The sequence below is a fragment of the Grampus griseus genome (assembly GCF_964374135.1).
Source record: "Grampus griseus genome assembly, chromosome: 13".
Lineage (NCBI taxonomy): Eukaryota > Metazoa > Chordata > Mammalia > Artiodactyla > Delphinidae > Grampus > Grampus griseus.
In genome coordinates, this window is record NC_139007.1 from 41,546,193 (window position 1) to 41,560,684 (window position 14,492).

Consider the following 14,492-nt stretch of genomic DNA (forward strand, 5'->3'; position numbering starts at 1 on the left):
AAGCCCTACTTTTCAGTATAAAGCAGATGGAATCCTTATACAACTCCTTGAAAAGCTTACTATTTTTGGGTACCTCCAAGATGGAAGCTCTGAAGAAAATGAAAGTGTTTGAATTCATCAGATGAAATCCCACCAGCACATTCAAAAGGAGCAGGTACTTAGAAATCTTAAAAATACAAGATAAGAGGTCTTTCTGTGACAGATTTCTGACCCCAGCCTCCCCCGGGCTTAGTTCCCTCTGGCTCTGGCTGATGGGTGGTTTTTTGCCACTTCAACAGCCAGCTCGCCCCACTGTGGCTGAGTCACTGTGCTTCTTCATTCCTCGTCTTTCAGAAGCTGCCTCCCCGATGGCTCCATCCTCAGGGCCATTCTCATCTACAGGAAAGATGTCAGTGTTCAACCCTGGCCACCTCATACCTCCTGAGTCAGAACTGCGCCTGGGACTATGCATTCTCTAAGACCCTCAGAGGACAGTCATGCAACCAAGGCCCCAAAGCTCTTTCCGTATCATGAGATAAGGCCTGGTTAGACATACCCTGTTTGTCTTTCTGCCAGAGTGGATGGTAGAAACAAGAGGGTGATCTTTACTGTGTGTGGACTGTGAGGTACTGGGCTGGGAGGCGGAGGGCACTGCCTCTAGCCTGCGGTTTATAATCTTGTTTGAGAGTTGGAACAAATTTAGTGTTAAGAGCATTGATTCTGGAGCCAGACTGTCTGGGTTCAGACCCCAGCTCTGCTTACTAGTTGTGTGACCCTGACCAAATCACTTCACCTCTAGGCCTCAGTTTCCCCATCTATCAAATGGGAATAATAACGACAGTACCTCATGGAATACTGCTGGGTGTTCAGCTGGCAAATCAACCACGAATAAGACACAGCCCGACTTGAAAGAGCTCCCAAGTCAGGGCAAAAGACCAGTGTCTTCCCACTGTCCGACCCAGCTGACTCCACTCTGCCTTAGAAGTCAGGCTGCGATGAGGGTGATGATGAGGCAGTAACCAAGTGCCATGGGAGCCCAGAGACAGGACCAAAGGGGGGCTTCCCAGAAGGTAAGTCTTGAGTGGAGCCACAGAAGGAGTGGGGCTTCCCTGGGGGCAAAGGTGCCTTTGTATCCCCCAAAACCTAACACAGAAGTAACTGCAATGCAAAGGCAAGGAGGCTTGAGAGTGCGCAGGGAACGAAGAACCACAGCTTTGGAGCAAAAGCAGGTGCAAGTTTGGGAACCAGACACACCTGGCTTCACTAGTAATTAGCCGTGTGACAATGGGCAAGTTACTTTACCTTTCTGAGCCTCAATCTTCCCATTTGACCCTGCCTCATCGAGTTGTTATAACTAAGTAAATTACTGTACGTAAAGCACTTAAGGCCTCTGGGATTCAATAACAAAGGTAGCTATGATTATTTTTCTGGTATATTTAGGGAGAGGTGAGTGGCTGTGGGGTGCTAAGTGCTTTTTTACACTATCACAGAGGGCAATACAGGTCAGAAATAAGTAGTCCTCAGGAAAGGCCTTCTGAATTCAAATCAGCAATGGGCTAAGACTTTCCCACACCTTATTTTTTTTCTCCCCCAAACACAGTTAATGGGTGCTCAGTACTCATTTGCTCAAACCAATGGGTGCTGCCTAAGGTCACGGGTGGACAGAGGCACAACAGGTGATGATCTCTGCATGCAAAGAAGACCCAGCAACAGGACTCCAGTCTGCTTCACAGCCTGAGCAAGACACGACGCAGGTCATTTTGGAAGCAGGCTGAGACGAGAGGGAAAACACTCTCATCCAAACGAGAGCTCTCCAACTCAGGGCCTTACAAACGTTGTTAAACTTTCATGAGTCAGTTAGCATTATCTTTTCTTCCCACGTTTTTATTAGACCATAAATCCAGTTCAATTTATATCCTTCCAGGATTACTGTGTTCTAATCAAGTCCAGAGCGCCACTTACTCCGAAGTTGTCTGAACTACATGTCACCCACGTCCAATTGGATAATACCGTTCAGGCTTCTCATGTGTTTTAGTAGCCAAAAATTAGATTTGCTCAACTAGAAACACGGAAAAAAATTACTTTCCTCTAAATAACCCAAATCACCTTTTTTTCATAGGAACCAAGTGCATGAAACTCGTAACTCACGGGGCTTTTTCCTATTCTGTGGTTTATTCTACCTTCAGAAAGTCACGATGACATTCTGAAGTCAAACTCAAGGGATGCACATTGAAAATAGGTTAAAACTCTGGTTATCTAAAACAAAGATATCCTTTTATAGGGCTAACTTCAAAGTACTTTTATGTTTTCTATTGAAGAATAAAAAAGGTTCTGCATTTCTTAAGAAGACTTGCTAAAAATGCTATTTTCCATCATACTATTTCAACTAATTTCCTATGTTTTCCAATAATTCTTGATTCAGAACTGACAATCACCCACATCTCTTTCTAAAATATTCAAAATGTCCTTTTCTGCACAGAATACATTTTTTTTTTTTTTTTTTTTTTTGCGGTACACGGGTCTCTCACCGCTGTGGCCTCTCCCATTGCGGAGCACAGGCTCCGGACGCGCAGGCTCAGTGGCCATGGCTCACGGGCCCAGCCACTCCACGGCATGCGGGATCCTCCCGGACCAGGGCACGAACCCGCGTCCCCTGCATCGGCAGGCGGACTCTCAACCACTGCGCCACCAGGGAAGCCCCAGAATACATTTTTACCCTCCCTTCCCTAAGGGATATATGTGTCAGATGTACACATGTTACGTGTATATGTATGTATCTACATATATACACACATGAACCACAGCAGCAAACACACAGCTTTTCTATGTGTGGGGTACTATTCTGAGCACTTTACATGTATTAATTATGGACCCCACACAGCAAACCTTTGAGGTAGGAACTATAACTCCATTAAAAGGTGAAGAAAGGGAGGCACAGAGAGCTTAGGTAACTGGGTCCAGCTCACACAGCTGGAAGGGGTCAGACCAGGACCACACCCCGAGTCCATGCTCCTGACCACAGCCCTCACCTGGGCTGAAAGGGTTGAAACCTGGCTTTAAGTGGTGACTGCCACCTTGGCACTTAGCCACTCGGGGCCTCATTTTTCCTCATAAGTAAAATGGACGTGCTGGACTACATGATCTCTAAGTCCCTTACTATTCAACTGCCTACAAGATACTTTGACTGGAAAGTCCAAAGTGTCCGTGATAAAGTCATCATTTAAACACCCACTCCCTGCTGCTTTTACTGCGTTGCTTGTCTGCATGTCTTTCTCCACCTACTTCCCAAGGACCCCCCTCTGCCTCTCCCCTCACACAATATGCTACCTCACCCTCTCTTATTCTGTCTCTTTGGCTCCACCCCCACTTCCGTGCAGCACCTCATCTATGGCTCATCTGAGTTTCCACAACTACCTTCCCTGCATCTGTCTTGACCACCTCTGGCCATCAGCCCACAGTGTGGCCAGATGGATCTTTGTAAAACAAATCAGACCAAAGTGGCACCTCTACTTACAACTCTTAAATGGCATTCCTGACATTTAAGTACTCTTCCACCAGCCCCATCTTCTCCCTCTGTCCATCTCTCTACCACCCTCACCCACCCTGAACGACTTGCAGTTTCCTAAAAAGTCTGTGCACCTGCTTTCTGGGCTGCTCCTTCTGGGGCCTTCCCACAACACTCAACTGGCCAATTCCTCCTCTGGCCTTCTCTGTCTCGCCACCCCATTTTCCCACCTCTCTGTGGAGTTCATGCTCTCTTGCGGACCCCTAGAATCACGGCAGTTATCACAGTGGTCAGAGACTTCCTCGTGCAGTTCCTTGGGCCAGGATTATAACTCTTTGTCTCTGAAGCATCTAGTTCAATGTCTGGCAAGTGGTAGATACAATGAATGAATGTTGCTGGATGAGTAAATATGTAGGACGATTCACAAATTCTTACAGACCTATCTGTGGGACACACAAGGACCCACACAGAGTAAAAGTATTTCCAGTATCAACATGCTTTGCTTTCCCATTTTTTAATTTATTTTTTTTATTTCCTAGGTGAGCAATAAATGAGGGTCTAAAATGGAAAGCATGGTGGTAGAAATGGACATTTTATTTTTTATTTAAACATAAAGTTATATTTCCCAACAACCAAAAGTATCAATTGCCAAAGCATTTACGCCACCCCCCTTTATGGCATGTAACACATTTTAATCAATATCATCATTATATCCATAGGTAGTATTTTGCATATTGCCTCATGGCTAAGAGCAAGGGCTTTGAAACCAAACTAACTGGGCCTGAATCCTCACTCTACCACTTACTAGCCATGTATGATCTTGAGTTAGTTATTTAACCTCCCTTGCTTCAAATGCTGATCTGTAAAATGGGGATTATAAGTGAAACTACTTCATATCATTATTGTTTTTAATTGAAGTATAGCTAATTTACAATTTATATTAGTTTCAGGTGTTCATACCAGTATTGCTAAGATTAGAGCTTAAACAGTGCTTGACACATAGTAAATACTCAATAAAAGTAGTTATTATGTATTATTTTTATCTCCTCTAGCAGACTAAGCTGAACAGAGAGAACACAGCAGAAGTATTCATTTTCATAATCCTATCTCCCAGTGCCTTGCACACAATAACATACTGGCCAATGTTTGCAGAACAGATGAATATAATAAACTGTTTATAGCAAAAACATGTGCATAACTAAGTATGATGACTAGTACAGACAGAATTGCTCCTGGGAAGGCCTGTGGAGAACACGGATTATCCAGAACACTAGCAGTTCACCCCGCTCCTGGAGGTCTGGGAGCTCACTTAACTCCACGGAAGATGCAGGGCTCACAGTCACCAACTCAGGGTATCTGCGGGATGGAGGGGACCCAGGGGGGACTGAAGAGCTGGGCAGATGAGGCTCCCTTCCCATGAACATGGCCTGGGGCAAGAAATTTCTCCTCTCGAGTCTGTTTAATTTCCTCTTCCAATTAGAGAAGGTATGACTGTGATTTCTAAAGACCCACTTAGCCACTTGGGGAGTCTATAAAATCAGCAGATAAAAATCTTGGCCAACAAAGGTGCTACTGGAGAGCCACATCAAAGTCAGCACAGGAGCCATCAGGTCACTGTATTACAGGAAATTACTGGGTGGGAACTGGCCACTAGAACCGACAAAAAGCAAGGTTTGGGGAAACAGGTTTAAAATGAGAAGGTCAGAACTTATAAAATCAAAGGTACAAGACAATGATGGGTACAGGCTCTAGGTTACCATTTAATTCTCATCAGCCTACAAACTCCTTGAGGGCAACGACTGTGCCTTGTTGAGAGGCAGTATATGGCAAAGCTGCTGGCCCAAAATACATTTCTTCTTGAACTTTTTTCTGGTCACATGGCTTAACTATATTTCCCAGGCTCCCTTGCAGTTAAATGTGGCCATATAACTAGCCCTCAAGTAAAGTATGTAAGTAGAAGTGATGGGTGTCATTTCCAGGCCTAGGCATTTAAAAAGTCGGTACATCCCCTCTATTCCCTCTTTTGTCCTTCTGCCAGCTGAAAGCAGGTTACAATGGAGTGCTATGGGATGGGAGAACTTGGGGTCCAGAATCACTGCATGGAAGAAAGCCACCCACTGATCAGAAATACCCATTTTGAATTATTACATGAGGAATAATAAACGTCTATTGCTTTTGAGGCATTATATTTTTGCAGGCCTATTTGTTACAGCTGTTAACAGTAGCCTAATTAATCCAAGTGCTTAGCACATACCAAAGACCTAGCTCACACTTGCTGAAACAAGATAAATAAGACCAGGTTCCTTCTTCCAATGTGTTGCTCAAACTAATGCTGGAAATAGACATGTGCCAGCTGCTGAGGTATGAAAACAAAATTGGACGCATGGTGATTTGTTTGAAGGTGAAAAGATGGAGAAAGCATCCCAGAGTAGAAGACTTTTCAGCTGGGCTCTAGGTTTAACGGGACCCAAGCAAATCAGGTGGGGTTGGAGATTCCAGACCCAGGAGAAAGCATAGAATAAAACTGCAGAAAGCAGAGTATGCGTTTGTTCACATTCAACCTCATCATTCTCTTGAACTCGGTCAACAGAGCGCAAGTTTATTGTGCACTGACTTTCTTTCCTGGGTCTGGCATCAAACAAACAAACCATTGTTTTTGTTGTTTTTTTTTTTTTTACAGTACGCTCATTAATCCTTTTGCTTTTTTTAATATAAAAAGTTTCAAGATGGATGTCCTTAGAAAGTGCAGAAGTAAATGTTTAATGAACCATAACAACTCTTTTCTAATAAAATTCTTGAAGAACATGAGACAGTTCTATTACTTATAATAGTCAAAGAGCCATGCTCTTAGGAATCAATGGGTTCAACCTAAGTTTTGACATTATTGATTAGGGATGTAATAGTCACTGGCTTACAAAATGGAACATTAAGCCCCCAGATTTACATTTATATTTCCTCTTTAAGAGGAACATCAGTAGATGGTTTAAGAGATCAGTCAAAAGATTCTCTACATCCTTCGATCATAGCTAAGTGCCTCCAAAACCTGAGATAGTTACCAAAACCACTTCCTCCAAAAATCTGTGAGTCCCTTCATCTGAAAGCACAGTACCCATGGGGCAGGGACTCGGGAGAAAGCACAAAGGGTGGAAAGTATTACAGTCAACTTGGTGGTGAGAGGAAGGATGTGGGCGTCTGAAGGCTACCCTGAAGCAGGGAAGAGACACAGTCTCCAGTGGTCTTCCAAATACCAATTTAGTGCTGTGTTAGCAATGTCCCCAGAAGCTTGTTTAAATATAAGGGTAAAACAATTACTAGGCAGACAAGACTTCATTTCAAAAGACTTCAGTACTCCTTAGACTTGAGAGAAGAAGCAAGTTAGGCTGCCTCACTCCTAGCAAACATCAATTTAACTCTCTTTCAGAAACAAAAGTCTCCTTCCCCCATACCAATTTATCCTACCCCCTACGATGAGAGGGGGTTGAAACTGGGTGGGGGAGGGTGCTACCTTGAAAGTAAAGCAACTCTTCAGATAGCTGAAATCATTTCCCCCTTAAATCTAAGAAATACTGCAGCTGCCAGTCAACACTACCGGTCCATGAATACAGCAAAATGCCAGCACCTGCCACCCTGCATCTGGGGCCTTTTATTTTTTGGTAAATGTGGCAGGAAAGACTCTCAGAGAGAAGATCAACTGCTTTATCTGAGAAAAAGGGAAGCCCCAGGGAAGAGAAACAAGAAGCATCGCGCCCATCCTTGGGTACTTTGTGCGTCTCCTCTCTGTGCACTGAAAGAGCTCTTTGTGTCACACACACACACACACACACACACACACACACACACACACACACACACAGCCGGCGAGTCTGTGTGATTTATTGGGGGGAGGAGGGGCAAGAAGGGTGATTTTATTATCCCTCTTCTCACTCAGTCCCAGCAAATCTCTGCCTGGGCCCAAGCTCGGTGGCCTCTTTCTGGCTCAGTCCCCTCCGCCTGTGGGCGCAGATAAGAGAGGGGAGGCGACCAAACAAAAACAGTCATCGATCTAAGGAAGTCGAGAGGAAATCCAGCGAGCAGGGAAGGGAGGAGAAAGGAGCCTAAGGGAGCAGGAGGAATGTGGGGGTCAGAGGAAGAGGAGCTACGGCTCCAGCACGGGGGACTGGGGACGGGTGGGTGGTGGCACAGGAAGAGTGGAGGGGAGGATGGGGGAAGTGCAAGGGACGTGCCAGAAATAGGCAGGAGGATGCGATGGGGAAGGCGACGGCCGCAAGAGGAGGAGGCCGAGAGGTGGAGGAGTGGGGCAGGGGTGGAGTGGGGTGGGGAGGGAAGCAGCACTGAGCTTCAATTATTAAGTGATTACATCATCCCTGACATTAAAACAACACACACAGCCCGGGTCCCCGCGGGGGGCCCCGAAAAGAGGGCGGGGGCGGAGTCTGGGCCAGCCTAGCCCCGAAGCCAATTCCTATTCACAGCCGGCGCCCGCGAGGAAATGCGCCCCCCATGCCTGAGCTACCTCGGGGCCGCACCCCGCAGAGGTGTCCTCCAGCGCGACCACAGGAAGACTCCGAGGGGGACCAACTCCCCGGCAGCCCAGCGGGGCGCCCGGGAGACGGCGGTGGCCCAGAGACTGCAGCGCTGGGCCCCGCGGCGGGGGCGACGCTGCGCGGGGGCGCCGGCGGCCGGCGTCTCCGCAACATCCCCGCAGCCCCGCGGCGCATCCCCGGCCGCTTACCTGCGCTGCGCTCAGGCTCCGGAGCCCATTCACATGGTCCTCTCCCCGCCCTCCTCCGGCGCGGCCGAAGCGGCTCCGGTGGTTCCTCGGCGGGCCCGGGAGCCGGTGGGCCTTCTGAGAGTGCCCAGGGGGCGGCGCCGGGTGTCCCCGGCCCGGCGGCCGGATCCCTCCCAGGCGCGGGCGGCGGCTTTGTGTGAGCCTGGGAAGCCCTCGGTGCTCGGCTTGAAGCGCCGCGCGCCCGGACGGCGGTGGACGCGCGGCTCCGAGTGCAGCCTCTCCTCTGCTCCCGCAGCCGGTCGGCGGTCGGGTCTCGACGGCCTTCGGCTCGCGGCGACCCCTCCTCCTCTCCCGCGGCAGCCCCCTCCCCGCCGGCTCCGCTCCTGACAGATGGCGCAACTGCAACTACGCGCAGCCGCTGCCGCGGCTGCTCGCAGCTACTCGCGTTGATGCTCCAGCCCCTCCAGCCCCAGCGGGGAGCGAGGAGGGGGCGGGCCGGACCGCGAGAGTGGCAGGCTTCGCTGCCCTATCAACGGGCCCCTCGGGCGTTTGGGGGCGGGGGCGGGGTGGCGATGGGTGGGGCCACCGAGTGGGTGGAGCGCTTCTGTAACGTCGGGCATCCTGGCTTGCTAGCGGTGTAAGGTGTGAGGGGAATGCGAGATTGCAGGAGTTGTGTGTGTGTGTTTTTAAGGTTTATGTGGACTTGGGATAGTGGGTTAGGGTGAGGAAAGAAGAGGGTGTGAGCTGCAGTTTCTGCTTTGCGGAAGATTGCAGCCGCCACTGCAGAAAGGCATCTGCCATTCCCTCAAAACCATGGGAACCTGCCTCGAGAAAGGGCTATCTTGCCTTTCTAGTGTCTTTTCATTTGAAGGTGGGAGAATAAACTGGAAAAGTGTTAGGGTGATGAAATTGTTTTCTCTGGTCAAACCGAAGAGTGCGGAGTATATATATCTACAAGCAAAACTCTGCAGGAAGTATTACGGAAATGGGGGTAGGGGGTGGAGAGGGCAGGCGGCGACTGAGAAATCTGCAATCACAGAGTAGAGGTTTATTTGCATAGTTTTTTCCAAAATCATGTTTAATTGTAGCCGTTGGTTGTCTTTGGTTTCTCATGACATTCAGCCTTCCCATGTTGTTTTCCCTTCTCTAAATCTGAGCTTTTGCTCAGATTTTCCTTGATGGAAATAATAGCTGGTTTAGTATACAGTTGAGAGCGCATCAGTCTTTATTTCCTATTCAGCTTTTCTATGGCAGGATGTAACTTCATTAAAAAAAAAAACAAAAAAAAAGGTCAACTTCCTGATTTTCTTTATAGGTAATTCCTGTTTACTGAAAGTTCCACTTTAAGGCATACTCGGATTCATTCTCCTTGATGATTTTGGCAAGAACCCTACCTTGCTCCCTCAGCAAAATCTAATGTTCTGAGAAATATAAGTGGATTGGCTTCTGCTTCTATGCTCAAAATCTATATTACCTTTCCTGCCCACTGATTTTTTAACTGTAGTTTTAAAATAGCAGTCACTTTTGTTGCCTTTTTTCTTTTTGGTACACAGTACTTTTTTTTTTTTTAGCTAAGAGAGATATTTATATAGAAACTTTCCCGTTGAGAAATCTGTGTAATATTAGTTTTTTGTTAATTAATCTTTTTGGAGTATAGTTGATTTACAATGTTGTGTTAGTTTCTGTTGTACAGCAAAGCACACCAGTTATACATATACATATATCCACTTTTTTTTAGATTTTATTCCCATATAGGTTGTTACAGAGTATTGAGTAGAGTTCCCTGTGCTATGTACACAGTACATTTTAAAGGTGCTAACATTTATTAATCCCAGTTTTATGGGTGAGGAAACTGAGGACAAGAGAAATTAATAACTAAACTCAAGGTGATTGTCTAGGGTGGTTACTGGCAATTTTTTCTTCCTTAAATAAAATGTTAAATGAAATCTTGTTTAAATTATGTGTTGATGATTCATTCCATAGTCCCAAGAAATGGAACCACAACTAGGACTAGAAGATTTCCATATAAGAGAATGCCAACTTTATCTAGCCAAGAATTGTTTATCTCAAGAGAATGGGCTCCTCTTCGTCAGTACTAGGCTGCCGTGGCTGTCCTAGGTTTATTTGGATTGGGATGAAGAGGCAATTGTCTAGAGCAATGATTCTCAAACCTTAGCTTGTATCAGAATTACCAGAAGGGACTTGTTAAAACACAGATTGGTGGCCTCCACCCCCAGAGGGTCTGATTCAGTAGATTTGGAATGGAGCCCAAGAATGTGCACTTCTAACAGTTCCCAGGTGATGCTGATGCTCCTGGTCTGGGTACCAGACCTTGAGAACCACTGGTCTAGAACCAGGCTGTCCAGTGTGGTAACTACTAGCCACACATGGCTCTTAAGTACTTGAAATGTACTTGAGTATTTGAAACGTGGCTAGGGCAAATTTAAATGTGCTATAAGGGCTTCCCTGGTGGCGCAGTGGTTGAGAGTCTGCCTGCCGATGCAGGGGAGGCGGGTTGGTGCCCCGGTCCGGGAAGATCCCCCATGCCGCGGAGCGGCTGGGCCCGTGAGCCATGGCCGCTGAGCCTGCGCCTCCGGATCCTGTGCTCCGCAACGGGAGAGGCCACAACAGTGAGAGGCCCGTGTACCGCAAAAAAAAAAAAAAAAAAAAAAAAAAAAAAGTGCTGTAAAGGTAAAAGACATACTGGATTTCAAAGATTTAGCATTAAAAAAAGAAATGTAAAACATCTAATTGAGTTTTATATTAACTACATGTTAAGATGTTAATAGTCTAAATGTATTGTGCTAAATAAAATATTAAAGTTAATTTCACATATTTCTTTTAACTTTTTTAGGTATCTACTAGAGAATTTAAAACAGCATATGTGGCTCACATTATATTTCTACTGGACAGCACTGGTGTAGGTTGTTTCTGATTCCAGCTCCACAGTGCACACTGTTGAGAGCACCTTGATGGGGCAAATCATTTATCTTTTCTGGTCCTTAGTGTTCTCATATGTAAAGTGGGGATATAGTAAAACTGATCTGACGCATTCTACGTGTTTGAAGACTAAATGGACATGGAAGCGTACCTTCCTCCTTTTTAAAGATAAAGTGTCATGTACTCTCAGAAAAACCACTCTTAAAAACCACTCTTAAAACCACTTTATCTTAAAGATAAAGTGTCATGTACTCTCAGAAAAACCACGTGCAATTCCATGTGAGATTCAATTTGTCTTACATAAAATCTGGAGTAGGTGGTGTGAGGCATCTCATTGTTTATGGTTTCTTCAAGAGGAGTCACTTTTTAGCATCTGTAACTCTAAAAGCTTCTTGATCTAACTAGTGGACAAAAGGAAGAGACAATGCAATTAAAATGACAGATTAACCTGCTCCTATCAAGACTTCATCCTGTTTTTGTAATTCTTTCCTTGCCTACCTTTTTATCTGTTGCCCTTCTTAAATGTGTATTTAAATGGATTTGGCCTCCTAGGAGGATTAGCTAATGGTCTGAACAAGTATATAGAGTACTGTGAAAGATTTGGATGCTGTTCTCCATTTTGATCTACTGTGCTGGTGTCTACACAGACCTCGATTAAAGAACCGTGACACTGTCCCTAGCCTTCCAGAGATAAGTCATATTGTCCTCTAAGCCCCCAGTTCTGTCTTCTTATGGAAAGCTTTTAATATAGAAACTAGAATATAGGCATTGTTCTAGAAATTCTCTTTGATTTGACTGGTACTGCTTCTTTTTGTATTTCTTTCACCTTAAATTTTCCTATTTCTATCTGGGCTTTATTTTGTCTCAGCTTAATTTCTTATTCTCTTGCTTTTAAAGTAACATTTTCCTCATTTTTAATTTTACTAGTTAAAATATTTTCTTGCTTTATAATTACATTTCAGTTTTAATCTTCTCTTAAATGTTAACAGCAACACATATAGCAAGGGTAAGAATCCTTAATATAGAGTGCTGACAGATCAACAAGAAAGTAAAGATGAACACTTTAATTAAAAACACATGAAAAGGAAATGCATTTCCCCCCCCCCCCAAATGGCCAGTAAACACGAAAGAGATTTAACACTACCTGTAACCAAAGCAATGCAAAGATATAGTTTTCTCAACTACCTAGTTGGCCAAAGACATAAAAGAATGTAGGGAAATGGATACCTACACTGCTAGTGGGAGTGTTAATCGGTATATCATTTCCAGAGGACAACTTAGTAACATTTATGAAAAGCCCTTTAAAAAGCATATACCTTAAGTCCATTCTCTACATCTGCGTCTCTATTCCTGTCCTACCCCTAGGTTCTTCAGAACCATTTTTTGTTTTTGTTTTCAGATTCCATATATATGTGTTAGCATACGGTATTTGTTTTTCTCTTTCTGACATACTTCATTTAAGGACACGGGGAGGGGGAAGGGTAAGCTGGGATGAAGTGAGAGAGTGGTATGGACATATATACACTACCAAATGTAAAATAGATAGCTAGTGGGAAGCAGCTGCACAGCACTGGGAGATCAGCTTGGTGCTTTGTGACCACCTAGAAGGGTGGGTTATAGAGGGTGGGAGAGAGATGCAAGAGGGAGGGGATATGGGGATATATGTATACGTATAGCTGATTCACTTTGTGATACAGCAGAAACTAACACACCATTGTAAAGCAATTATACTCCAATAAAGATGTTAAGAAAAAAAAAATATATATATATATACCTTTGACCCAGCAATTCTACTTCTGGGAAAGAATGGAACAAGTTTGCAAAGATATACCTGTGATGCAAGTAACTGGAACACTCTTTATCATAGTGAAAAATTGAGAAAAGTCTGTTAATAAGGGATTTGGTGTGTAAACTATGCTATGTAATAGAACACTACACAGCCATAAAAATGAAGATGATGCCATTTATTTATGTAGAAAGATTTTCACAATAAAGTGTTAAGAGAAAAAACTGAACAACAAATTAGTATGCATGCATGTGTGTGTATATCTATCTATATATATGTATGCTTATACATGTATTTTCCATTATTGTAAAATTTATCTACATAGGTAAATTTTCATAGAAAGAAAAGTATGCAAATACATACTTTAAAATGTTAACAGTGATTTTCTCCAAGTTAGCAGATTATAGGTTATCTTTGTTTTTTATCTTTTCTAATTTTCCAAACTTTTTGCATTGGGCACTTACTATTTGTCAACAGAAGAAACTAAAAATAAAACTTAAAAAACTTTTTTCTTTCTTTGCTACTATAATTTTCCCTTTTCTCTTCCTCCTCTTCTCTGCTCTTCTTCCTTCCTTTTGAAGAATTCTTGCCACAGAGGTGGTATCTAGGAGAATCTTCCTGCCAGGGCTGGGAGGGTTGGAGGCTTTCTGCTCCCATCTGCCCACAACTACTGTTCTAGCTACTGGTGAGCCTCTTGGGACTTGTAAAACTGATTCTCCAAAAACTTAACTTTGAAAGCAGGAGACCCCTGGGAAACTGGTCCCAGGGCTAACCTCTCTGTACCCTGACACCTGGTTTACTGTGAAACCCTTGCTTCTGACATCTCATGCCATCAAGTTCTAATAGAAAGAACTACATATTTTAAAATCCACAGGGCTTCCCGTGGTGCAGTGGTTAAGAATCCGCCTGTCAATGCAGAAGACACAGGTTCGATCCCTGGTCCAGGAAGACCCCATATACTGCGGAGCAACTAAGCCCGTGCACCACAACTACTGAGCCTGCGCTCTAGAGCCCTCAAGCCACAACTACTGAGCCCACGTGCCTAGAGCCCGTGCTCCTCAACAAGTGAAGCCACTGCAATGAGGAGCCCACGCACCGCAATGAAGAGTAGCCCCTGCTCGCTGCAACTAGAGAAAGCCTGTGCGCGGCAACAAAGACCCAACGCAGCCAAAAATAAATAAATTAAAAATAATAATAATAAAATAAAATCCATGATGTCTAGATCATAGCCAATAGATTTAGGGTATATTGGGTCCACAGCATGCCATAAGCCAGCAGGAGATGGTCCTTGGAAAATCTCATGTGGGAAGGGAAGGACCCTCCGTACCATATCCAGCCTGAGATCAGGAGGGGGTAGGGGCAGGTGGTGTTAAACCTTCCTCTGGAAGAGACCACACCCAACTTCTGAAGCTGGGATTCTGGCACTACTTTCACACTAGCTCTCTTGTAAAATTTTGTCCAAACTGGACAGTTGCTCCTCTTGGTGGGGCCTTTTGGTATGTGTCTCTCCAGCCCCCTTCCCTCTTAAAAAGGTGGAGACAAGGCTGAATAAA

The 14,492-nt window shown here is 44.8% G+C and overlaps 1 protein-coding gene across 2 annotated transcripts in view; it reads right to left on the reverse strand.

Moving 5' to 3' along the window:
* The window catches only part of FYN (FYN proto-oncogene, Src family tyrosine kinase), a 209,254-nt gene extending 200,701 nt beyond the window's left edge, over positions 1-8,553 (reverse strand). Inside the window, exon 1 of one of the 2 annotated variants that reach the window (XM_082669301.1) lies at positions 8,217-8,553. The gene's annotated coding sequence lies outside the window, so the exon portion shown is untranslated. The remainder of the gene's footprint in view (positions 1-8,216) is intronic. The other variant, XM_082669299.1, reaches the window with a different exon arrangement.
* Between the last annotated feature and the right edge of the window lie 5,939 nt (positions 8,554-14,492).